At 43.9% G+C, this 24,898-nt stretch overlaps 1 protein-coding gene across 2 annotated transcripts in view; it reads left to right on the forward strand.

Annotated features, from left to right (window-relative positions):
* Positions 1-24,898, forward strand: part of RALY (RALY heterogeneous nuclear ribonucleoprotein) — a 264,917-nt gene that overhangs the window by 128,410 nt on the left and 111,609 nt on the right. For both annotated transcript variants that reach the window (XM_040330366.1, XM_040330367.1), the window contains exon 2: positions 23,065-23,141. The gene's annotated coding sequence lies outside the window, so the exon portion shown is untranslated. The remainder of the gene's footprint in view (positions 1-23,064; positions 23,142-24,898) is intronic.

Below are 24,898 nucleotides of genomic sequence, written 5' to 3' on the forward strand. Positions count from 1 at the left end.
AAAACGCCAAATTTCCTTGCAAAATAATTGTACCGCTTTTGGTACGTAATTCCAGACAGAATCATACCGGCAGGGAGGTTAATACTGCTGTTCTGTGAAGCCCTCAGAGGTTTGTAAGAGAACCTTGGTGAACAAACAGCATTATGAAGGCCAAGGAACACACCAGACAGGTTTAGGGATACAATTGTGGAGAACTTTAAAGCAGGGTTAGATTATAAAAAAATATCCCAAGCTTTGAATATCTCACGGAGCCCTGTTCAATCCATCATCCAAAAATGGAAAGACTATGGCACAACTGCCAAACCTACCAAGACATGGCCGTCCACCTAAACTGAGAGGCCGGGCAAGGAGAGCATTAATCAGAGCAGCAGCCAAAAGTCCCATGGCAACTCTGGAGGAGCTGCAGAGATCCACAGGTGGGAGAATCTGTCCACAGGACAACTATTAGTCGTGCTCTACACAAATCTGGCCTTTATGCAAGAGTGGCAAGAAGAAAGCCATAAGAAGTCCCATTGCAGTTTGCGAGAAGCCATGTGGGGGACACAGAAAACATGTGGAAGAAGATGCTCTGGTCAGATGAGTTTAAAATTTTTCTTTTTGGCCTAAAAGCAAAACACTATGGGCCAGATTCACGTAGATGGGCGTATTTTTGGGTGGGCGTAACGTATGTGATTTACGTTACGCCGCCGCAAGTTTTTCCGGCAAGTGCTTTATTCACAAAGCACTTGCCTGTAAAGTTGCGGCGGCGTAGCGTAAATCAAAAAAGTTTATCTCAATAATTGTAATATCGGCATGAATCTACGACCTGTTTTATATTTAGTTATACACCCCTCCCCCCACTGTTCCTTTTTTGGAACCAAATCCCTCTTTCCTTCTCTGGTATCCTTTTTTTGTGTTCTGATATATAGAGCTCTTTAAAAAAAAATGTTTTCAACTAGCAAGACCTTACGTACATGGACACATGAGAGACATGAGGCTGGGAGACACAGCTGCAGCATAAAGCCACCCATTGTATGGAATGGTTGTACAGTAGCTGTATGCTGGTATATGCGGCATTAGCATAAACTCAACAAACGTAAATATAATAGAGATTATTCCTAAATTGTACAATTACAAGCGTTAGATGGGCAATTTTTTTGCAACATGTAGGCTTCATTCATACTTGCGAAAGGAGCTATTAGAAATTACATGCGGAAGACCCAGCGGGGAGTTCCCCGCGATTAGCCCCAGTGGTAAGCTGACATCTCCCACAGCTAAATAGAGCTGCTTGTATGTACAAGATCTTGTAGGTTTTCCTATTTACAAAGAAATAAGGGCCCGGATTCACAAAGCACTTACGCCGACGTATCTCGAGATCTGCCGCGTAAGTGTAAATATGCGCCGTCGTATCTATGCGCCGGACTCTGAAACCAAGATACGCCTGAAAATAGGCTTCATCCGACCGATGTAACTTTCCTACGCCGGCGTATCGTGGGCGCATATTTACGCTGGCCTATTCACATATGCTAATGAGGGAGATACGTCGATTCACGAACGTACATGCACCCGGCGCATAATATATGCGGTTTATGTAAGTCGTACGTCCGACGTAAAGTTATTCCCCATATATAAGCCCTGTATAGGTCCCCAAATAAGCCGAGGACCTAATTTGACCAAAAAAAAATGGGAAAACTTATTGGTTTGAGTATAAGCCTAGGGTGAGAATGCAGCAGCTACTGTAAGCGGAAAAGAGGGTCAACAATACCCATTTGCATGCCTCGCTGTGCCCATTTGCAACCTCACTGTGCCCATTGCAACCTCACTGTGCCATACCTCACTGTGCCCATTGCAGTCTCACTGTGCCATACCTCACTGTGCCCATTGCAGTCTCACTGTGCCATACCTCACTGTGCCCATTGCAGTCTCACTGTGCCATACCTCACTGTGCCCATTGCAGTCTCACTGTGCCATACGTCACTGTGCCCATTGCAGTCTCACTGTGCCATACCTCACTGTGCCCATTGCAGTCTCACTGTGCCATACCTCACTGTGCCCATTGCAGTCTCACTGTGCCATACCTCACTGTGCCCATTGCAGTCTCACTGTGCCATATGTCACTGTGCCATCCCTCACTGTGCCATAACTCACTTTGCCCATTGCAGTCTCACTGTACCATACCTGACTGTGCCCATTGCAGTCTCATGGTGCCATACCTCACTGTGCCCATTGCAGTCTCACTGTGCCATAACTCACTGTGCCCATTGCAGTCTCACTGTGCCATACCTCACTGTGCCCATTGCAGTCTCACTGTGCCATAACTCACTGTGCCCATTGCAGTCTCACTGTTCCATAACACACTGTGCCATACCTCACTGTATCATACCTCACTGTGCCATAACTCACTGTGCCCATTGCAGTCTCACTGTGCCAGAGTACCTGAATTCTTGACAGGCGTCCATTTTTTAAAAGTCGCGGCTTCCTCCTGGCGTTCTTTCATCGTCGGACAAGAGGACGTCCGTGATTGGCTGAACACTGAACAAAGTGTCTGCTGGGAAACTGTCCGAGGATGAGAGGACCTCCGTGATAGGCGGAACACAGTGTCAAATGCCTTTCATAGAACGGAACGCCAGGAGAAAGCCGCGACTTTTAAAAAAATGGACGCCTGTCAAGAATTCATGTACACTGACTCGAGTATAAGCCGAGGGGGGGTATTTTCAGCCCTAAAAAAAGGGCTGAAAAACTCGGCTTATACTTGAGTATATACAGTAATTATTTTCCCCACTGTAATTGTTCATGGAGCGACTACCTAAGAATGATCAGCCCTGGACAAAGATAGTCTGCATTCATGGCTGATTGGCAGGTAATCGCTGCTTGAGCTAAGCCAGGATTAGCTGTGGCCTCCTATTGCTTTTAATAGGGCTTACTCCCACAGCTAATGTAATCACACACAGCCCCATATACAAGTGTGAATAGGGCCTTAATGCTGCTTCAATTTACTAATACCAGTGATTAATAGTGATTTGTGGCTAGTCATTTCCATGCCAAAGTTCACCAACCCACCCCCAATTAATATTTTAGTAATCTAATAATCCTGGAAAGCACCTACTGCTGATGCTGGAACACCTCCCCTACAACCTATCCCATTCATAATACCTGATGTAAAAAAAAAAAAAATGTCAGTTTCTTACAGCTACTAATCACATTTACATACCTCCCAACTTTTAGAGACGGGAACGAGGGACACCTATTAGCAAAAGTATGTAGGCATAGGAAACACTCCCTGCCACGTCTTCTTAAAGCGGAGCTCCACCCTAAAGTGGAACTCACGGTGATCGGATCCCTCCCCCCCTCCGGTGTCACATTTGACACCTTTCAGGGGGGAGGGGGGTGCAGATACCTGTCTAAAGACAGGTATTTTCACCCACTTCCGGCCACAGTCTGCGGGCAGACTGCGGGCAGGACGTCACCTCCCGTCCCCCATTGTGTTCTGGGAACACTCGGCTCCCAGAGCACAGCGGGAGCCAATCGGCAGGCGCAGCGCGACTCGCGCATGCGCCGTAGGGAACCGGGCAGTGAAGCCGGAGCGCTTCACTTCCTGGTACCCTCACCAAGGATGGCGGGGGGGCAGCAGAGTGACGAGCGATTGTTCGTCCTCTGCTGCGGACGGCGCTGGACTCCAGGACAGGTAAGTGTGTCGATATTAAAAGTCAGCAGCTGCAGTATTTGTAGCTGCTGACTTTTAATATTTTTTTTTTCAGCGGACATCCGCTTTAAAGAAGAATTATACAAAAAAAGATTAACCACTTCCCACCCACCGTATAGTAAAAAGATGGCGGGCGGGATGCAGCCGGTCACATGTAAATAAGGAAGTGACGTTTATCGGCTCTCCTCGGCTCACACTGACGGAGTGTGTGGCTATGAGAGCCGATCAGCAACATCTCCTTGCAGGGGAGACCTGTACAGGTAATCTGGACACTGCTCATTGGTGCCCTGATTACAGTACAGCCCCATCAGTGACACCAATCAGTGCCCATTAGTGATGCCAGTCAGTGCTGCCTTTCAGTGCCCCCCATCAGTGCTGCCAATCATTACCGCCTATCAGTGCCCATTACTGCCGCCTATCAGTGAATATCAGTGGCCATCAGTGCGGCATATTAGTGCCCCCTCATCAGTGTCACCTAATCAGTGCCCTTCAGTGCCGCCTAATCAGTGCCACCTAATCAGTGCCCATAAGTGCCGTCTCATCAGTGCCCATCAATGCAGCCTATCAGTGCCCATCAGTGCTTCCTCGTCAGCGCACATCAGTGAAGGAGAAAAATTACTTATTTAAAAAACAAAATTTACTGACAGAAACGAAAAATATTTTATTTTTTTGCAAAAATACCACCAAAAGAAAGCCCCATTTATGTGAAAAAAAATTCATTCAAAGAGTGACAGCGCTGAAAGCTGAAAATTGGCCTGAGCAGGAAGGGGGTGAAAGTGCCCAGTAGGCAAGTGGTTTGTTTGCCTGTATCGCTTTTCTCTATGGTTATACAGCAATAAAAGATAACGCACTATCGCGGAGTGGTATATTTAGGAGAGAGTGTCCCTTCCATGCTACGTATGATATCTGTGAGGATGGAGATGAGATGTTCTGGAGGAGGCTATTAATCTAAACCCTGCAGAGGTATACCTGCCAAGCCATATGACCTTGTCACCTGAGGTCCAACAGATCTGGTAAGGGTTCTCCCCTCTCCCCTTTATCACTTGTGGAACACGAGGAAGAATCCATTGCGTTGGTGGTGGATGGCTGTTTGATCCCTTACACTCTTCACCCCTTTTCCCCATTTTTTTCTGTGGGACTGGACTTTATTTATTTATATTTATTTTGCTTGCGGACATTGATTTCCTTTGATACACTGTGTTGCAAATGCAGCGATACCATGGATGTTTAATTCATATCCATTCCTGATTGCATTTAGAGGATATGAGTCATTTCTATCACTGGTCATATCACTATATATCACTGTTTTTGTGCACATAATTTTGTTTTTATTTTGCATATTTAGCAAGGTAAACCTTATATTCATATTATTTAGTTTACATTTAGATTCACCATTTTAGCGCAACTATAATATTATATTCAGGCAAGTGGTTAAACCCACAAGTATTTTTTTACCACTATTATTGCTTTATAATGGCTTTGACATTTACAAATGGAGCAATTTAGAAATTGGATGAAAGGTTTAACACTGTGGAACACCTTTTGAAAGATAACAAGTGCATTTTATATACAACTATATAGATCAGACCAAAATGAGTGACAAATAAGGAGAAGAGAGGGACAGAGGGACATTGCTCCAACTCAGGGACAGTCCCTCGAAATCAGGGATAGTTGGGAGCTATGCATTTAACCCTGGCTTACTAGTTGGAATGTGATTGTAATGTAAGAAACAGATATAGAGAGAAAGCCACACTGTAAAATTTCTGGGAAGTCTAATCCTCCAGCTCTTCCAGCAAAGGATCCTGTTAGGGCAGTGGTTCTCAACTCCTGTCCTCAGGACCAGGGCCGTTTGAAGGAATTTGGGGGCCTCAAGCAAAATGGATATGGAGGCCCCCCAAGCCACCCTCCCTCCCTATGTTCTTTTTACACCCCCACCCCGCCGTATCCTGCGTGGCAGCAGAATCAGTTTCCTGTTCCCGGCCGGACTGAAAAGAAGTGACGTGAGCACTCAGTGTGCACTGTCAGTCCGGCCGGGAACGGGAAACTGAATCTCCTGTACCGCCTGACAGTAGGAAGGAAGAGGAGCTCGGCCAAGCTACAGGGAAGGGGGAGAAGTGACGAGAGAGGCAGCAGTGCTTCAGCTGCCTGAGGCTCTCTATAGAGCGCTCAGGCCGCTGCAGCATTTATAGGAAGCGTGGCAAGGGCCCTGCTTGGGGCCCCAGGCCAGCTTGGGGCCCCAAGCAATTGCTTGGTTTGCTTGCCTTGTCGCGACAGGCCTGCTCAGGACCCACCAACAGGCCAGGTTTGCAAGATAACTGAAATACATCACAGGTGATATCATTTGTTAATCAGTGATTGCAGTATTCTAGTCTGCATCTCCCGAAGGTAATACCTCAAATCTGGCCTGTTAGTGGGTCCCGAGGACAGGAGTTGAAAACCACTGTGTTATGTGGTCTGCATTCGGTGGGCTATAAAAAAGTTTAGAAATGTTTCTGATCTTAGCTCAGTGCAATGTTTACTTGGCAGCATTAGTTGCTCACTTATTGCTTTCACCTGATGCCTGGAATTGCTCTTCAATTATAGCTATGATGAAGGATTTGAGCCAGGATCCAAAATGCCTAAACTTAATTTAAAACTGGCAATACATCATAACTAGACATTCACATTTGGGATCCAGGCTGGATCTTTAATCATAGCAATGCCAAGGTGTAAAGTATGAATCCAAAGGGCATTAGTGTGGTTATGATTTGTTCTTTGATTTTAAAAAAAAAGCTTTGGAGATGGCACATGCCAGCATTGCAAAATCTTTAGTTTCTTCGAGAAGCAAAACTTCCTTTTTTTATCCAAATCCTTCTCTCTCTCTCTCTCTCTTGCCACAACTTTCTTCTTAGGCCTCGTACACATGGGGCATATGCATCTGTACCCTTTGTAAGGGGCCGTGTTTATCCACATGGAGATACACAGGTATTCCATGCATCCCACAGCCACTGCTCCCAATGTGACATGTGTATGGGTGCATGTGCAAAAAAAAAAAAAAATGTTACAAAAATACCTACCTCATTCCCAGCTTTTGAGGGGACATGTGACGGCACCATGCCTTATCACTGTATCCTGGAATAGCTGTCTTTTTGTGGTTTAGGAGCACTGAACCTAGAGGTGGTTTGTGGTGATGTAATATGTGGTGGAGGGTCCTGAGGGGTGCTCACCAATAACGGTGGTGTCCTGCTGGACCCTTAGAGGAGTTTGCTAAAAAAAATTGAAAATATGGGAGCACCATGCTCATTTGTACAATCCATATTCTGTTACAAAAGCCAATGCATCCTCCAAGCGCCTGCATGATCTTTGTCTACTTGGGTTCCAATTTGCAGTCCAGGATGCCATCCATCACCCTATGGCTATTATTCTTCAAGCCCAAATGAAGGGGGAGATTTGAGCCTCCGAATTGTTTTGACTTTTCTTACCCATCCTTTAAATTTGTTCATGGGATAGCTAGGCAACTCAAAATCCTGTGACAAAGTCCATGTCAGAGTGCATTTTTGTTGTATTTAAAGTGGCAAGAAAGCAGCCGTTAGGGCAGTGCTGTCATCCATCTAGCCTATCCCTAACATTGGTGGTCAGTAACTATAGCTGGCTTTTGTGTTCTTTGCCTATAGCAGCCCCTTTTCCCATAAGGCAAGCAGGCCTACCAGTACTCGGTTGCCCTCAGGTCTTATACACAATGCTATAGTGCCTGGCCACCATGCCGAGGCAGGCGTGAACTGAGCACAGCAAACAGGTACTTGCGGTCGGCACACAGGAAGAGTGGATAGTGACAGCCCAAGTTTAGGATAGGCTAAGTTCTGAGGGTAGTCGAAATCTTATCTGAGGTCATCAACAAGGGAATCCAAACTAGAAGGCAGGGCTAAGGTCCAGGAACAGGGCATAAAAACAGTGTTGCAAACACTATCACAAGCTAGGCACTGCAGGCTTGGCTGGCTTAAAACAGGTTTGCTCTCCACCCAGAGACGGGCTACATTAATCATCTTGCAGATGGACAGGCAGACAGGGAGAATGCAGAATTCAAGTCAAGTCAAAACCAGAAGTCAAAACCAAAACCAGAAGTCAAAACCAGAATTCTGGAATGAAACCAACAGCTGTCATGGAACAGTAGCATTACATGTTTCTGACACCCGCGTCTCCTAGAAGCCAGGAGCGAGGTGTGTTGTTTACTATCTTATTTCTTGTAAAATATTTATTCTTACAGTTTTAATAACAGCAAATTTGTTTGGGCATTGGGGAGCTGACAGGGAAGAGGTCCTTCTATTTTCATGGAAGAATGTAAATAAAGTGAACCTGATAGTCAGATGATCGACATCACCGACTACTCTAATCACAAAGTATGTGAACCTGTGAGGTGAATACAACCACATATACCAGAAATGACTCAGATATAGGTCTGTATGGTAGTGCCAAAAATATAGTGTCAATATATAAAATACTACAATCAAAAGTGGTATCTATATGAGTTCGAAGCACCTGTTCCTTCTCAGACAATCACTGAGAAAAAATAGATAAAAAGTGAACAAACTAAAATATATGAACTAAACGTGATGGTATGTAACCAAGAAAAAGTGAATACACCTTAAATATACAAATGACTGAAAAAGTCAGTGAGCATGACACCATAACAGTGTTTAAGGAAAAAGTCTTTTGAAAGCACACATATGATCTTCAATTGTTGAAATGGAGCCAGGATCTTCAAAACACATAGCACTCTTCACACAAGGGCATTCATAAAAGGGTGGGTACTCTTACCAGAAAAGATGGACCCTCAACCTCACCATACGGTGGGAGGGTCGTAAGAGCTTGTACAGACTGACGTCTGGATCTGGGAGTCTTCCTTTCAGATGGTCAGAACCAAAGATAGCCTCAGGTGGTCTCGATTAGCCAAGATAGAGTGTTGTGGCAAGAATCAGCTCATCAGATATGCTCCAAACATCCCAATTGTTATGCAAAGGAAAAAAACATATAGAGGTGCTCCTCATAGTGTAAAAAAGTTTTTTATTGCACTCACATGGCAAATTTCAAAAGTAAAAATAGTGAAAAGGCTTGCAAAGCCACACTGTTTGCTGTTTGCTTTTTATTTACACTATGAGGAGCACCTCTATATGTTTTTTCCTTTGCATAACAATTGGGATGTTTGGAGCATATCTGATGAGCTGATTCTTGCCACAACACTCTATCTTGGCTAATCGAGACCACCTGAGGCTATCTTTGGTTCTGACCATCTGAAAGGAAGACTCCCAGATCCAGACGTCAGTCTGTACAAGCTCTTACGACCCTCCCACCGTATGGTGAGGTTGAGGGTCCATCTTTTCTGGTAAGAGTACCCACCCTTTTATGAATGCCCTTGTGTGAAGAGTGCTATGTGTTTTGAAGATCCTGGCTCCATTTCAACAATTGAAGATCATATGTGTGCTTTCAAAAGACTTTTTCCTTAAACACTGTTATGGTGTCATGCTCACTGACTTTTTCAGTCATTTGTATATTTAAGGTGTATTCACTTTTTCTTGGTTACATACCATCACGTTTAGTTCATATATTTTAGTTTGTTCACTTTTTATCTATTTTTTCTCAGTGATTGTCTGAGAAGGAACAGGTGCTTCGAACTCATATAGATACCACTTTTGATTGTAGTATTTTATATATTGACACTAATTTTTTGGCACTACCATACAGACCTATATCTGAGTCATTTCTGGTATATGTGGTTGTATTCACCTCACAGGTTCACATACTTTGTGATTAGAGTAGTCGGTGATGTCGATCATCTGACTATCAGGTTCACTTTATTTACATTCTTTTAATAGTTTATTTATTCATTGTTGGCGCTACATTTTTTCACAATATTTTCACTTAGTATCCACTTTGGCATGTTGGCAGCCTGACTCACGACACCTAGTGGTTTGCGCAATATTATTTTATTATTGTATTTTCATGGAAGGCTTGCTTAAAAAAAATGTAGAAAAAGTCCTTTCACGCACATCATTGATCTTTTGCTCTCTTGCAAGTGGCTAAAGAATCTTCAATGTCCAATAGACATGTGCACACTGAAATATTTTGTTACGTAATTTCGTTTTTGTCCGAAAAATACATTTTAGTTACTCCTGAAATTCGTTTTTATTTATTTCGTTTTTCGTAAAAAAAAAATGCATTCGTCCGAAAATCCAAATTAAGGTCGAATCTGTCATTGAAGGCTTATGGTGTCTGTCGAATGTTCTAAGAGAAAAAAAAAAAAAAAAAGAAGATTCGACAGAATCTTTAAAAAAAAAATTGACTCTTCATGTCTCTCTATGTCGAATCTTCATGTCTCTCTATGTCGAATCTTCATGTCTCTCTATGTTGAATCTTCATGTCTCTCTATGTCGAATCTTCATGTCTCTCTATGTCGAATCTTTTCTCTCTACGTCAAATCTTTTCTCTCTATGTCGACTCTTCTTCATGTCTCTATAATGTCAAATCTTTTCTCTCTACGTCAAATCTTTTCTCTTTATGTAGAATAATATTGGACTAATAGAGTTAAGGTTAGGCACATTCGACCGCAACAAAAACGAAAATAAAGCATTTGTTTATGTCGGATCTTTCGGTTTTCGTTTTCTGAGCTTTCGTTATCGTTTGTTAAAACGATAACGAAAATACCTGAAATTCGGACGAAAATGCATTTGGACGAAAACTAATGCACATGTCTAATGTCCAACAGTGACATTGACTCGTCCTCCTCTGTGTCCTGTGGTTCCTTCCGCTGGTCCTTCATCAAAGATATAAATATTTCTAAAAATGTGTCAACTTTATAAAGTAATTAAAAAAATACGAAATCACAACATTTAAGCTTCCATATGAACTGCTGAAAAGAGGAATTGTATAGCACAGTCGAGTGGTTTAGAAATTCAAGGTTATTTTCGGAGATAAACCTTTAATACCTGAACTGACCCTGTAAACCTGGGGCAACTGACAAACCATAGTCAATTTCACTTATATATTCAAATTATACTGTAATCTTCTTTCCACACAGTCCCAAGATATGTCAAGATGTCGCATGCATGGTTTGCCATCATGACTTTACCACTCGATGCTATAACATTTAATTCAGCCCCAGGTTAGAGATTTTCCAAGACTGCTAAAAATGACAGCTTTGGGGGGTGCCCCTGCGGCAGGTATGAAATGTGTACTATACTGCGCACACAACGCTCTCTAAAGACATGAGTGAGCTCAGAGAGAAAGTACTTGGATAAAGAAGACATTATAAATAGACATAAGATTGGTAAGACTGCATAATTTATTTTAAATTGAGAGGTATATCAGTTTTGTTCAATTCTATTTTATTTTTGTATTTAGTTATTACAGGTATTTATGTAGCGCTTTACATTTTATAGGGTTTCCACATTTATATATTGATGTTTTAGAGCCGATTCACACTGGGGCGGAACGACTTCGGGGGCGACTCGGCAAGGCGTTCTGAAGACTACTTCAGAGGCGACTTGCAAAATGACTTCTGTATAGAAGTCAATGCAAGTCGCTCCGAGTCGCCCCCGAAGTCGTACAATAACCTTTTTCTAAGTCGGAGCGACTTGCGTCGCTCCTATTAGAACGGTTCTATTAACTAGAAATGGACGCGACTTGTCAGGCGGCTGAGTCCCCTGACGAGTCGCCCCAGTGTGAACCGGCTCTTAGAGTTTTTATATATTACTTTTTAACGTCTTATTTAAATTATATTTAAAGCTATACTTTTTTTCTCATTTTGGGTAGAGTAGGGGAAGAATAAAACACAATGGGCCAGATTCTTAGAGGAGATACAACGGCGTATCTCTAGATACGCCGTCGTATTCTATGAATGCGCCTGATTCTATGAATCAGGCGCATAGATACGACAATCGTATCTCAGAGATACGACGGCGTATCAGGAGATACGCCGTTGTATCTCTTTTGTGAATCTGGCCCTTAGTTTGCATTGTGGTCTTTCCATTAAGAAAGCTGGGCACATGGGTGTTGGCACACCTTGTATACTTGAAAAAACTAGATGAGGGCTGCTATTTGCTTATCATAAAACAAAATCCAATGTTTGCCCATAAAACTACATGTCAAAATTATAATAGATAGGATAGGCAGTTATATGGACTCCTAGGATTTTCCTGCAAATACTGAGTTTGACTTCACACATTATTAACACCTGCATTGATCTAAGAGGCCAACTGTCTCATTGAATGCCCAATAAGGAAACTCTGAATGTAGAAAGGGAGGAACCAAGGTAATTGTTGACAACATTTTTTAGATATGCATATACCGTAATTGATATATACTAGCTGTCTATTTTTCTCCATAGTTTTTATTAAGACATAACATATAATACGGGGTGCAATTATGACAAGAGTGTTGTAGAGCGTTGGTGTCGCTCCATCGGTCCGTTTTCATCAGACAAACCGATCGTGTGTGCAGGGCATTAGAGTGCAGAGCATCTCCCCTCGTAATATCAGAGCTGAGGTCCAAGTCCTGACTAAGCAATCCTACTCACAAGCCCAGAGAGATCTCTCCATGCATATGTTTTCTCTTCAGACAGGACATAACAGATGGTGTTTTGTATTTGCTTCCTTTAACACAATTGAGCCATGGTCTGGATGCCACTAGCAGAAGTTTCGTTATTTGCCTGAAATTGCTCTTTAATAGCTTATAGCTTTGAGTATGAGGGTCATACGAGTGTAGTCTTTGGAGAAATAGTATTGGTTTGCCTTATGTAGTGAACCGTATACAGGAAATCATCAACCCTCTGTGCTACCGCCAAATACTTAAGAAAGCCGGAAAACTGAAAACATTAAAGGGGTTGTAAAGGTAAATGTTTTTTCACCTTAATGCATCTTTTGCATTAAGGTGAAAAAACATCCGATGGTACCGCCGAACCCCCGTTTTACTTACCTGACCCCTCGAAAGTCCCGCGCGCGTCCACGTGATCCTCTTCGGTTCCCAGCCTGGCCGTTGATTGGCTAGGCTGGACGGATTGATAGCAGCACAGCCATTGGCTGGCACTGCTGTCAATCACAGGGGATGACGCGGCGCACCGGGGGGAGGGGCCGCCGCCACTGTATCACGGGAGCGCGCTCGCAAAAGCTTTCCACCATGCGAGCTTGCTCGCATAAGTGTGGAAAGCTTTTGCAAGGAGGAGCCGAGACAGCCGCCGAGGGACCCCAGAAGACAGGGTTAGGGGACACTCTGTGCAAAACGAGCTGCACAGTGGAGGTAAGTATAAAATGTTTGTTATTTAAAAAAAAGTTTGCCTTTAGTGTTCTTTTAAGTGCATTTCTAACTCTGCAGTCAAATTTGAGAACACCCCCACCCACATTATATGTTTGTATGTGTTCCCATTAAAGCAGTATACTTAAAAACAATGATAAAAATATATTTTTCACCTTTCTAGTTGTTTCTTTGAAGCAAGATTATACACAGGCACTCAACCATGCCCTCCACACACACACACATACCTGCCAAATGGCATCAAATAGTATCTCTTCCCTCTGCATACAACCCCTCTCCCCCCTCCTTAAAAGCTTCACCATTTGCCACATGTCTTACCTTTGTTTCAATATTTAGCTGAAGCACCCATCCGGCTGTAGTACCTCGCAGCTTACTAGACTATACTACAGACACTTACAAGGGAGATCATGCAGTAGGAGCATCAACAACTGGTCACCAGGGAAAAGATGGAGACCACAGAAGGTGCAGCCTACCATGCGCCCCCTACCACCCGTAACTGCACCGAACCTATGGCACCATGTGGAGCATCATGGGACATGTAGTTCCAGAAGATCAACAACGCGGGGAAAGTAATGAGAGAGCCGCTGTCTCTCCTCCCGCACTGCTGACAGGAGAAAGGGGGGGGGGCGAAACATTCTGAGATCCTGAAGCTCGCCTCTCCCCCGCTCACACTGCAGCCATCACAGCTTCAATGATGGGGGTAGAGGGGGTCTTGACAGCACCCACTACAACTGCCAGCTTTCTTTATGGTGTCACCTGGGTGCTGTCCGCCACCCCTCCTCGCACTGTTCCCATCCCGCCTCCGGCTAGCCTCTCAGGAAAGAGACTACAGCTCCCAGCATGCACTCTGCTGGGGGAAAAAAAGAGAGAGAAAGAGATCCCATAACCCAGAAACAAGCCGGGGGAATGAATGATATACTTAAAGTGGGAGTTCACCCGAAAAACTATTTTTAACATTAGATTGAGGCTCATTTTGTCAAGGGGAATCGGATGTTTTTTTTTTTTAAATCAAAGCTGTACTTACCGTTTTAGAGATACATCTTCTCCGCCGCTTCCGGGTATGGTCTTCGGGACTGGGCGTTCCTATTTGATTGACAGGCTTCCGACGGTCGCATACAGCACGTCACGAGTAGCTGAAAGAAGCCGAACGTCGGTGCGGCTCTATACGGCGCCTGCGCACCGACATTCGGCACCTGTCGGAAGCCTGTCAATCAAATAGGAATGCCCAGTTCCGCAGCCCATACCCGGAATCGGCGGTGAACCTCCACTTTAACTGCTCCAAAAGACAGAAACAGAAAGAGAGGAGTGTACCGGGGAAGCCAAAGAGGGAGCCATGCTGCTGCTGCTAACCAGAACCACAAGAGAGAGCCACGATGCTAACCAGAACCACCAGAGAGAGAGCCACGCTGCTAACCAGCACCACCAGAGAGAGCCACGCTGCTAACCAGCACCACCAGAGAGAGCCACGCTGCTAACCAGCACCACCAGAGAGAGCCACGCTGCTAACCAGAACCACCAGAGAGAGCCACGCTGCTAACCAGCACCACCAGAGAGAGCCACGCTGCTAACCAAAACCACCAGAGATAGCCACGTTGCTAACCAGAACCACCAGAGAGAGCCACGCTGCTAACCATAACCACCAGAGAGAGCCACGCTGCTAACCAAAACCACCAGAGAGCCACGCTGCTAACCAGCACCACCAGCGAGAGCCACGCAGCTAACCAGAACCACCAGAGAGAGCCACGCTGCTAACCAGCACCACCAGAGAGAGCCACGCTGCTAACCAGAACGACCAGAGAGAGCCACGCTGCTAACCAGAACCACCAGAGAGAGCCACGCTGCTTACCAGCACCACCAGAGAGAGCCACGCTGCTAACCAGAACCACCAGAGAGAGCCACGCTGCTAACCAGAACCACCAGAGAGAGCCACGCTGCTAACCAGAACCACCAGAGAGAGCCACGCTGCTAACCAGCACCACCAGAGAGAGCCACGCTGCTAACCAGAACCACCAGAGAGCCACGCTGAGCCACTACCAGGGTACAGACATGCTACACTACTGCGGAAGTTTCGCTGGGTCTGGTAAGAGGGCCTGTAGGCAATTATCCTTTACTGATCCTAGGGACTGAGCCATTAGGAACTGCCTAAGCTGCTATCCTCTAGACCTAATACAGCCTCTGCAGGCTAGAGGATAGCAGGTTAAGCAATTGTTGACTGCCACAATGAGCTCCAATGCTGTGCTGTTGGCCCGAAAATATTGTGTGTGTGTGTGGGGGGGGGGGGGGCGCAGTTTGCCATGTTCGCCCTGGGCACCAAATTACCTTGTCCCGGCACTGCTCTCTACTATCTTGTCTCTTTAGTTCTTTTCTTTTTTTTTCTTTCTTTGCATATATTGTTATTATATGCAAAAATGGTAGCAGCATTCCTTTTTTTTTTTATGTTTTTTACTTATCAGTATATTTCAGCTTTAGAGCTCCATTGAAACAGTACAGACCTAGGGGCAGATCCACGTACCTGCGCGTAATCTTTCGCCAGGCGTAGCGTATCTAAGATACACTACGCCGCCACAACTTATTTTTTTTATTTCTAATCCACAAAGAATTTGCACCATAAGTTACGGCGGTGTAGTGTATCTCTGGCGGCTTAAGGGCGCGGAATTCAAATGGATGTAATGGGGGCGTGTTTTATGTTAATACGTCGTGACCCAACGTAAACAACGTTTTTTTTAACTGCGCATGCGCCGTCCGTGGGGGTATCCCAGTGCGCATGCTCGAAATTAACCCGAAAAAAGCCAATGCTTCCGACGGTGACGTCATTCTACACAAATCCCTATTCGCGAACGACTTACGCAAACGACGTAAAAATTTCAAAATTGTACGCGGGAACGACAGCCATACTTAACATTGAGTACGCCTCAGAACAGCAGCTTTAACTATACGCCGGAAAAAGTCGAACGAAAACGACGTAAAAAAATGCGCCGGCCGGACGTACGTTCGTGGATCGCCGTAAATAGCTAATTTGCATACTCAACGCGGATTTCGACGGAAACGCCACCTAGCAGCTGCCAAAAAATTGCATCTAAGATCCGACGGCGTACTAAGACGTACGCCTGTCGGATCGATCCCAGATGCCGTTGTATCTTGCTTTGTGGATACAAAACAAAGATACGACGCAGGAAATTTTAAATTACGCCGGCGTATCAATAGATACGCCGGCGTAATCCTTTTGTGGATCTGCCCCTTTATGTCTATACAATAAATCCCTGTTTATCTTCATTATATATTACCCCAACATTATACTAGAAATTATGACCCTTTTTTTTTCTTTATAAATTCTTATATTATCTTACATGTTATATATTATTACTATATCTGGTTTGTAATTACTAAATTCAACACTAAGCATATATTTTAGCAAGTCTCCAGATAATGGTCAACATATGTTAAACTCAAATTACTGTTTTTTTGTTTTTTTTTTGTTGTTGTTGCCTTCTAAAAAACACTGGAGCTTGATATAAATATCTAATTTGTGTTCTGCTACTATTTATAGTGACTATGTTTATTGACAATATATGCTTGTAATTTAGAAAATGTAATAAACAAACTTGACAAGAAAAAAAGAAAGAAAAAGCTAATAAAAAATGGCGCTGCTCAAAAATGCTGTATAAAAACACACCAAACATGCTGTATAAAAACATGCCAAAAATGCTGTATAAAAACATGCCAAAAAGGCTGTATAAAAACACACCAAAAATGCTGTATAAAAACACACCAAAAATGCTGTATAAAAACACACCAAAAATGCTGTATAAAAACACACCAAAAATGCCAGAAAAATTCTCAAAAACGCTATGCTCCGGTGTGAATGCAACCAATGTAAGGGGCAAACAGCACAAAGTTAAATAGGAACTGCAGTCTGCTCACATAATTTCTAATAAAAACATCTTTGCCATTCTGAAGCTTCCCTCCAACCACTTTGCATATTATTTTATATATACTGTGATTCTGTACTTGCCAAATATGCTGTAGAAAGCTCCCTCCGCTGAGTCTGGCTGCAGCCATTTTAACTGTGGGCAACTTTCGGATCCCGGTCTCGGCTACATGTGAATTGAGTTTGGTGGTCTCAGCCCGGCTCCCGGCGGGTGTGCTATGCAAGGTAAGCCTGCGCTTAGTACGCCCACCCCCCTCCCACAAAAACCACCACACTTACACACGCACTCGAAATTGGGTTAACATACACGCACTTTGACCACGCGGTCTCTAAAAAAAGAGAGGCAAAGGACTAACGGGGCTGGCTGAGCGGGCTAATCCTCTCACTCCCTCATAGGGAGTCCCTCTGCCCTGTTGGGCTTCAAAGCGGAGCAGGTAGGGCGGGCTGTGTGGGAGGACCCCCTCACACACCCACCATTGCCACCCAGGGCATGGAGGAAGGTGGCAGATTGCCTCTGGGGGAGGCCTGCCTACTCCCAACTCCTGCAGTCCGGCTCCTCTCTCGAGTACACGCACAAAATACACTTTAAAAAAAAAAAAAAAAGAAAAAAAAAACTGTGGGCAACTGAAGCTACTGTCTGTTCACTTCCTGGATTCCTGGGGTCCCGCGATCGGTCCCCGGAGCTCAAGAACAGGGAGAGCCGCGTGTAAACATGGCTTCCCCGTGCTTCACTGTGGCGGCTGCATCGATCGTGTCATCCCTTTTATAGGGAGAAACAATCAATGACGTCACTCCTACAGCCACACCCCCCTACAGTTGTAAACACACACTAGGTGAAACATAACTCCTTCAGCGCCCCCTGTGGTTAACTCCCAAACTGCAACTGTCATTTCCACAATAAACAATGCATTTTAAATGCATTTTTTGCTGTGAAAATTACAATGGTCCCAAAAATGTGTCAAAATTGTCCGAAGTGTCCGCCATAATGTCGCAGTCACGAAAAAAATCACTGATCGCCGCCATTAGTAGTAAAAATTTCTTTTTTATAAAAATGCAATAAAAGTATCCCCTATTTTGTAAACGCTATCAATTTTGCGCAAAACAACCGATAAACGCTTATTGCGATTTTTTTTTTACCAAAAATATGTAGAAGAATACGTATCGGCCTAAACTGAGGAAAAAAACTTTTTTTTTATATATTTTTGGGGGATATTTATTATCATTTTTTGCTGTGAAAATTACAATGGTCCCAAAAATGTGTCAAAATTGTCCGAAGTGTCCGCCATAATGTCGCAGTCACGAAAAAAATCACTGATCGCCGCCATTAGTAGTAAAAATTTCTTTTTTATAAAAATGCAATAAAAGTATCCCCTATTTTGTAAACGCTATCAATTTTGCGCAAAACAACCGATAAACGCTTATTGCGATTTTTTTTTACCAAAAATATGTAGAAGAATACGTATCGGCCTAAACTGAGGAAAAAAACTTTTTTTATATATATTTTTGGGGGATATTTATTATAGCAAAAAGTAAAAAATATTGAATTTTTTTCAAAATTGTCGCTCTATTTTTGTTTATAGCGCAAAAAATAAAAACCGCAGAGGTGATCAAATACCACCAAATAAAAGCTCTATTTGTGGGAAAAAAGGACGCCAATTTTGTCTGGGAGCCACGTCGCACGACCGCTCAATTGTCAGTTAAAGCGACGCAGTGCCGAATCGCAAAAAGGGGCCTGGTCCTTTACCTGCATTTTGGTCCGGGGCTTAAGTGGTTAATGCTATATTTGTACATAGGGGAGCTGGAATTTAGAAAAAAAAAAAAGGTGAACTTAGAACTTATGGAGGACAGACTTCCTTGTTACTTCCTGATCACATGACCACTGTGATTGGCTGTTATAGTGTTTTCTCATCTGCCATGGACGCATATGTGTGGAGTGTCGGCATTAAGGCCTGGACCCCCACCCCAACCTGCTGCCACACATATGTATTATGTGTCAACAAGAAATTAAAGGGAATTATCCCCTACAGTATGTGACCAAGCTCTGATGGAAGCAGGTTTCTAAGGCTCGCAAGCCACATACCGATATGAAGGCTGCAAAGCTGAACCTTATTACTTCCCGGGAACTGACAAACAGCCTTTGAACTTGGGAATGTGTTGCTTTTTATGACAGACTTCTCACACAGGTGTTATTCTTCATGACAGCCCCTTTAATAATTCTTTCAAAAGGAGACTGCTTTAAAGGCAGAACATCATGTCTTCCTCCTAGTTCATTACTATTTCAGGTAAAAGCTGTAACAGCTGTCCAGCTACAGTCAAGGCTCACAAAACGCCTTTAGTGTGAAGGGCTATAAAACGATATAAGATATCTAAGCTAATTTCTGGAGGGTTATTTAAAGCGGGAGTTCACCCGAAAAACAATTTTTAACATTAGATTGAGGCTCATTTTGTCAAAAATCGAAGCAGTACTTACCGTTTTAGAGATGGATCTTCTCTGCCACTTCCGGGTATGGTCTTCGGGACTGGGCGTTCCTATTTGATTGACAGGCTTCCGACGGTCGCATACATCGCGTCACGAATAGCCGAAAGAAGCCGAAACGTCGGTGCGGCTCTATACGGCGCCTGCGCACCGACGTTCGGCTACTTTCGGAAAATCGTGACGCGTTGTATGTGACCGTCGGAAGCCTGTCAATCAAATAGGATCGCCCAGTCCCACAGCCCATACCCGGAAGCGGCGGAGAAGATCGCTCTCTAAAACTGTAAGTACTGCTTCGATTTAAAAAAAAAACACCCGATTCTGCTTCACAAAACGAGCCTCAATCTAATGTTAAAAATTTAGTTTTTGGGTGAACCTCCACTTTAATGATCTCAATCTGAAGGACGTTATACTGTGTTTATTGCTTTTTAAATATACATGCAATTGTCTTGATTTCATTGTTTATTTTTTAACCAATTTGCGACCGCCCACCGTAGATATACTGTGGCTGGTACCTAATACGTGATCTGACACGTGCGGGTCTAGGGCGCGTGCACGCGAGCCGCCAGGGGCCCGCTTCCGCTGTGATCACACATAGCAGGAGCCCAGCGGCGAGTACCGCGGACTCAATGTCTGTCGACACTCGCCAACTGTTCAGTACACAGGCATTGGATCTCCTTGCGGGAAATTAAATTATAAATTGTGGTTAAAAAAAAAGAAATACATAAAAAATTAAGTATAAAAAAAAAATAACAAGATCCCAGGTTAATGTTAGGCCCCGTACACACGACCAAACATGTATGCTGAAACTGGTCCGCGGACCAGTTTCAGCATACATGTTCGGTTGTGTAGGCGCGAGCGGGCAGAATTCCAGCATACATTTGCCCGCCGGGCCTTTTCCCAGCAGACAAATATTCCTGGACGTGTTTTAAAACTGTCCGCTGGAATCCTGCCCGCTCGGACATGTACGGTCGTCAGTACAGACCTACCGTACATGTCCGAGCGCCCGCCGTCCCTCGCATGCGTCGAATGACTTCGACGCATGCGTGGAAGCCTTTAAATGGCAGGCCCGCCCACGTCGCTGCGTCATCGCCGCGTCATCGTCGCGGCGACGACGCGGACACGCCCCGCGTATTGTTTACGCGCGGACTTCTGTACGACGGACCGGTTTCATCGTACATGTTTGCTCGTTAGTACCCGGCCTTAGAGTCAAGGTCGGGGTCAACATATGATGTGTAGAATTTAAATAGTATCAGTGTCAATAAGTGTCTATAGGGTTGATTTACTAAAGATAAATAGTCTGTGTGCTGCAAGTGCAGTTGGTCTAGATCTGAGGGGAGCATACAAGGAAAATAAAAAACTGCATTTTTGCTTGAACATGATTGGATGATAGAAATCAGAACCCTAATTTCAGAACTTCCTCTTAAATCTAAAGCAACTGCAGTGTACTTCTATTGCACAATGTATTTGCCTTTAGTAAATCAACCTCAGTGTGATTTAGGCAGGATAAAAAAAAATGCAAAATGCACACCATTGTTTCTGAGCCCTACTACGGGTACAAACAACTAACATACACACATGTGGTATTTCTGCGATTGTCGGGAGCTGGAGATTTTTTTGGGGGGTTGTTCTCTGGTGGTAAATTGTAACGACAAGAAATATACAGCTATATAAAAAAAAATGTTTTTTGTTTTTTTTTACTATTTTGGGCCAGTTTTCCTTTCCTAATAAAAAAAAAAAATCAGGAGATATCCATTACCATTTACCACCAAAAAAAAGCCCAATGTGTCCTGAAAAACACTAATAATAAGTTTTCCTTTGATAATAAAAAAAATCAGGAGATGTCCATTACCATTTACCACCAAAAAAAAGCCCAAAGGGCCAAATCCTCAAAAGAGATACGACGGAGTAATTGCTGTTACTCCGTCGTATCCCTGGTCCTAACTATGGAACTGATCCACAGAATCAGTTTCCCATAGTTAGGGAGAAGATCCGACATGTGTAATTGAATTACACTGTCGGATCTTAGGATGCAGTACCGCATCCGCCGCTGGGGGCATTTCGCGTCAAAATGCCGCCTCAGGTATGCAAATTAGGACTTACGGAGATCCACAAAGCTTTTCAGCTTCGTTTTTTCTCCGTAAGTTTTATCTTGCAAACGCAAAATTAGGGCTGCTTTTACAAGGTGTAAACTGTTTACACCTTGTAAAAACAGACCTTTCTTGCTCGCGACGCGATTTTTTTTAAATTGTAAAAAAAAAAATTGGCGCCGTATCTTTTTTTTTACCCGACGCAACTTTATTGTCCCGTCGCAATCCACAAAGCCCGACGTAACGTAATTTCGCGCTATGCACGTCGGGAAAATGACGTCACAGGCATGCGCAGTACGGCCGGCGCGGGAGCGCGCCTCATTTAAATGGGAATCGCCCCCTGGAGAAGAGGAACGCCTTGCGCCCGCCCGATTTAAGTTACACCGCTCAAAATTTCTAGGTAAGTGCTTTGTGGATCGGGCACTTAGTTAGAGATTTTGCGGCGGTGTAACTTAAATGGAAAAAGTTACGTTGCGCCGGGTTTTTGAGGATTAGGCCCAATGTGTCCTGAAAAATACTACTAATACATTTTCCTTTGATAATAAAAAAAATCAGGAGATATCCATTACCATTTACCACCAAATGAAAGCCCAATGTGTCCTGAAAAACACTACTAATAAGTTTTCCTTTGATAATATAAAAAAATCAGGAGATATCCATTACCATTTACCACCAAAAAAAAGCCCAATGTCTCCTGAAAAAATAGAATTTTTGTACTCACCGTAAAATCCATTTCTCTGAGTTCATAGACGGACACAGCCTTCATTGACATTAGGGTTATGCTTCTTCCTACCATAAATCTCCTGGTAGGAAGAAGCATAACCCTAAGGTCAATGAAGGCTGTGTCCGTCTATGAACGAAAGAGGAAAAAGGATTTTTGTACTCACCGTAAAATCCATTTCTCTGAGTTCATAGACGGACACAGCCCTCATTGACCTTAGGGTTATGCTTCTTCCTACCAGGAGATTTATGGTAGGAAGAAGCATAACCCTAATGTCAATGAAGGCTGTGTCCGTCTATGAACGGAAGAGAAATACTACTAATACGTTTTCCTTTGATAATAAAAAAAATCAGGAGATATCCATTACCATTTACCACCAAATGAAAGCCCAATTTCTCCTGAAAAAAACAAGGTATAATCCACCTGTGTAGACAAAGTAGTTGTGACGATATGTACAGTTTTACTAACACATTTCAAAGTTGTAAAATTGTGTTTAGGCATTAACATTTGTTTTTACCCTTAGGCTGGAAGGGGTTAAAGAATCCCGGAATTTGGTTTCTGCAGGTTCTCCCATCAAATAGTGAAAAATGATACACATTGTGGACTTATTCAATAAGCTCCTGAGCAATGTGAAAAGAGCACAACAACCAATTAAATTTTATCCCTGACCTGACTCCCAACAACAGTCTGAAACGTGGTTGTTTTTTTTACATGCTGACATTGCTCTCAACTCAGCTTTATTGAATAAAACAAATAACAGCACTGAGTTTTGCTCATTTTTTATTCTCTCCATGTTAAGAGTTCTCAGTGTACCGGATGAGCTATTTATCATTCTGTTAGTTCCATAAACATTTATTTTTAACTAGATTTTTTTCCCTCTGTTCATAGGTGGCTGATATCACCTGCAGTGTCTTCTGATCAAATAAACATCTCCCTGCAACTGTTGGCAGACAATCAACTTCCAGGTAAGACAGAACTACATTCCATCAATGCTTCACAATGGCTTGATTTTTGCTTCTGATTCGAAATGATGTGGTTGATTTACTAAAGGAAAATAGACTGTGGACTGTTGCCCCAGAGATTAGTAAATGAGGTGAAGCTTCACTTTGCAAAGAATGCCCAATCCCCTGCTCTCCACGGGCATCGGCGGCTTCCGTTTCCTCCCTCCTCCTCGGCAGCCAATTAAAAGTCTTCTCTTTTCGGCCAATTGGAAAAAGGGTCTCAGACCTGCTTCTGATTGGCCGGATTGAGGATCAGTGTTACAACAGCGAATATTCATGGGTGAGCTCGTGGCGCAATGCTCTGCGCTCCAAGCCCACCCTATTTTGAAGCCTCTAATCAGGTGCTTCAAAATAACACCCCCGCCACTGTAATTTAGGCGCCTGGCATCCTGAAAGGGGCCAGACACATTAATAGGGGTGGCGGCGGCTGTGGGTAGATTTATTCTATGCATGAATCTGACCATTAGCCATATATGCAGGGCTGGACTTACTATTGGGCTTGACTGGGCTCAAGCCCATGGGCCCCGGCCACGGCAACCCCCTCCTGCAAGCGGCAGTCATGGCAACCCCCCGTGGGTGGCAACCTCCTCCCGCTCAACAAATTCAGCGGATGGATGTAATCCTCGGCACCACCCCCCCGCTCAAATACTTTGGCGGATGGATGGAATTCTCGGCAGCCGCCCCCCCCCCCCCTCGATCTCAACAACTTCGATGCTCCAGGGGGCCCCTTTACTGCTGCTGTGTAAGGGGCCCCAAAATTACTGAAGGCGGCCCTGGGAAGAGGTAAGGAGTCCATCCAGCGACTACCCCCCCACTCAACAACTTTGATCGGTTGGTCCGGTCAGCGGATACCCCCCCCTGCTCAACAAGTATGATCGGTCGGCGCACTGCCCCCCCCCCCCTCAACAACTTCGATAGGTCAGTCGGTGGATCCAGACCACCCACCCCCCCTCAACAACTATGATCGGTCGGGGGTAACAACCCACCCCCCGCTTCTCTGCTCCAGGGGGCCCCACCACCCCAAGTCCTGCCCTGCATATATGGGGTGGCATGGATAAAGGGGTTGGAGCCCAGGTGCTCCTAATTAAAGGGCCACCACTGATGCACAGTCTATTTGCCTTTAGTAAATCAAACCCATTAAGTACATAGCACATTGATGTAAGGAAATGGGAGAATCTAGTTGGATGCTTTAGGTAGCAAGTCTCTTATTCAGACTCTTATTCAACACGGAGGAAGAAAATATTTGTGATCTCAACTCTATTAAATTGTATGTCCAAGCATTACCCAAATTTAGAAACGGAACTAAACTGTATATGAGCACCACAAACTGAAAATGCGATTTAATTTATTTTTAATATTCAAAAGAAACTCACCCATCCATCCATGTCTCCATGCTTTATTTTGTTGAGGAATCACCTTGAAAAACACCCCCTAGATGCAGCCATCTTGGGTAAGGCCAGATGATTCATGTAGCATTTACTTCCTGTAATCCATCTGCCCTTAGCTCAGGTATGCAGGCAGGAGGTTGTGCTTAGCTGAGAAAGCCCTTCCTCCACGCAAAAGAAAAAAAAATGCCCATTAAGACGCCACAAACAAAGTAACTGTAAAAAAAAAAGTAAATACAATATACCTTCCTATGTATTTACTAAGGAGGCTAGCAGCATATGGATACAATGCAAGATGTTTAGGGGTTCTAAGTAATTTTACATGTAGGAGAGAAG

The sequence above is a fragment of the Rana temporaria genome, chromosome 12 (genome assembly GCF_905171775.1).
Source record: "Rana temporaria chromosome 12, aRanTem1.1, whole genome shotgun sequence".
NCBI classification, from domain to species: domain Eukaryota; kingdom Metazoa; phylum Chordata; class Amphibia; order Anura; family Ranidae; genus Rana; species Rana temporaria.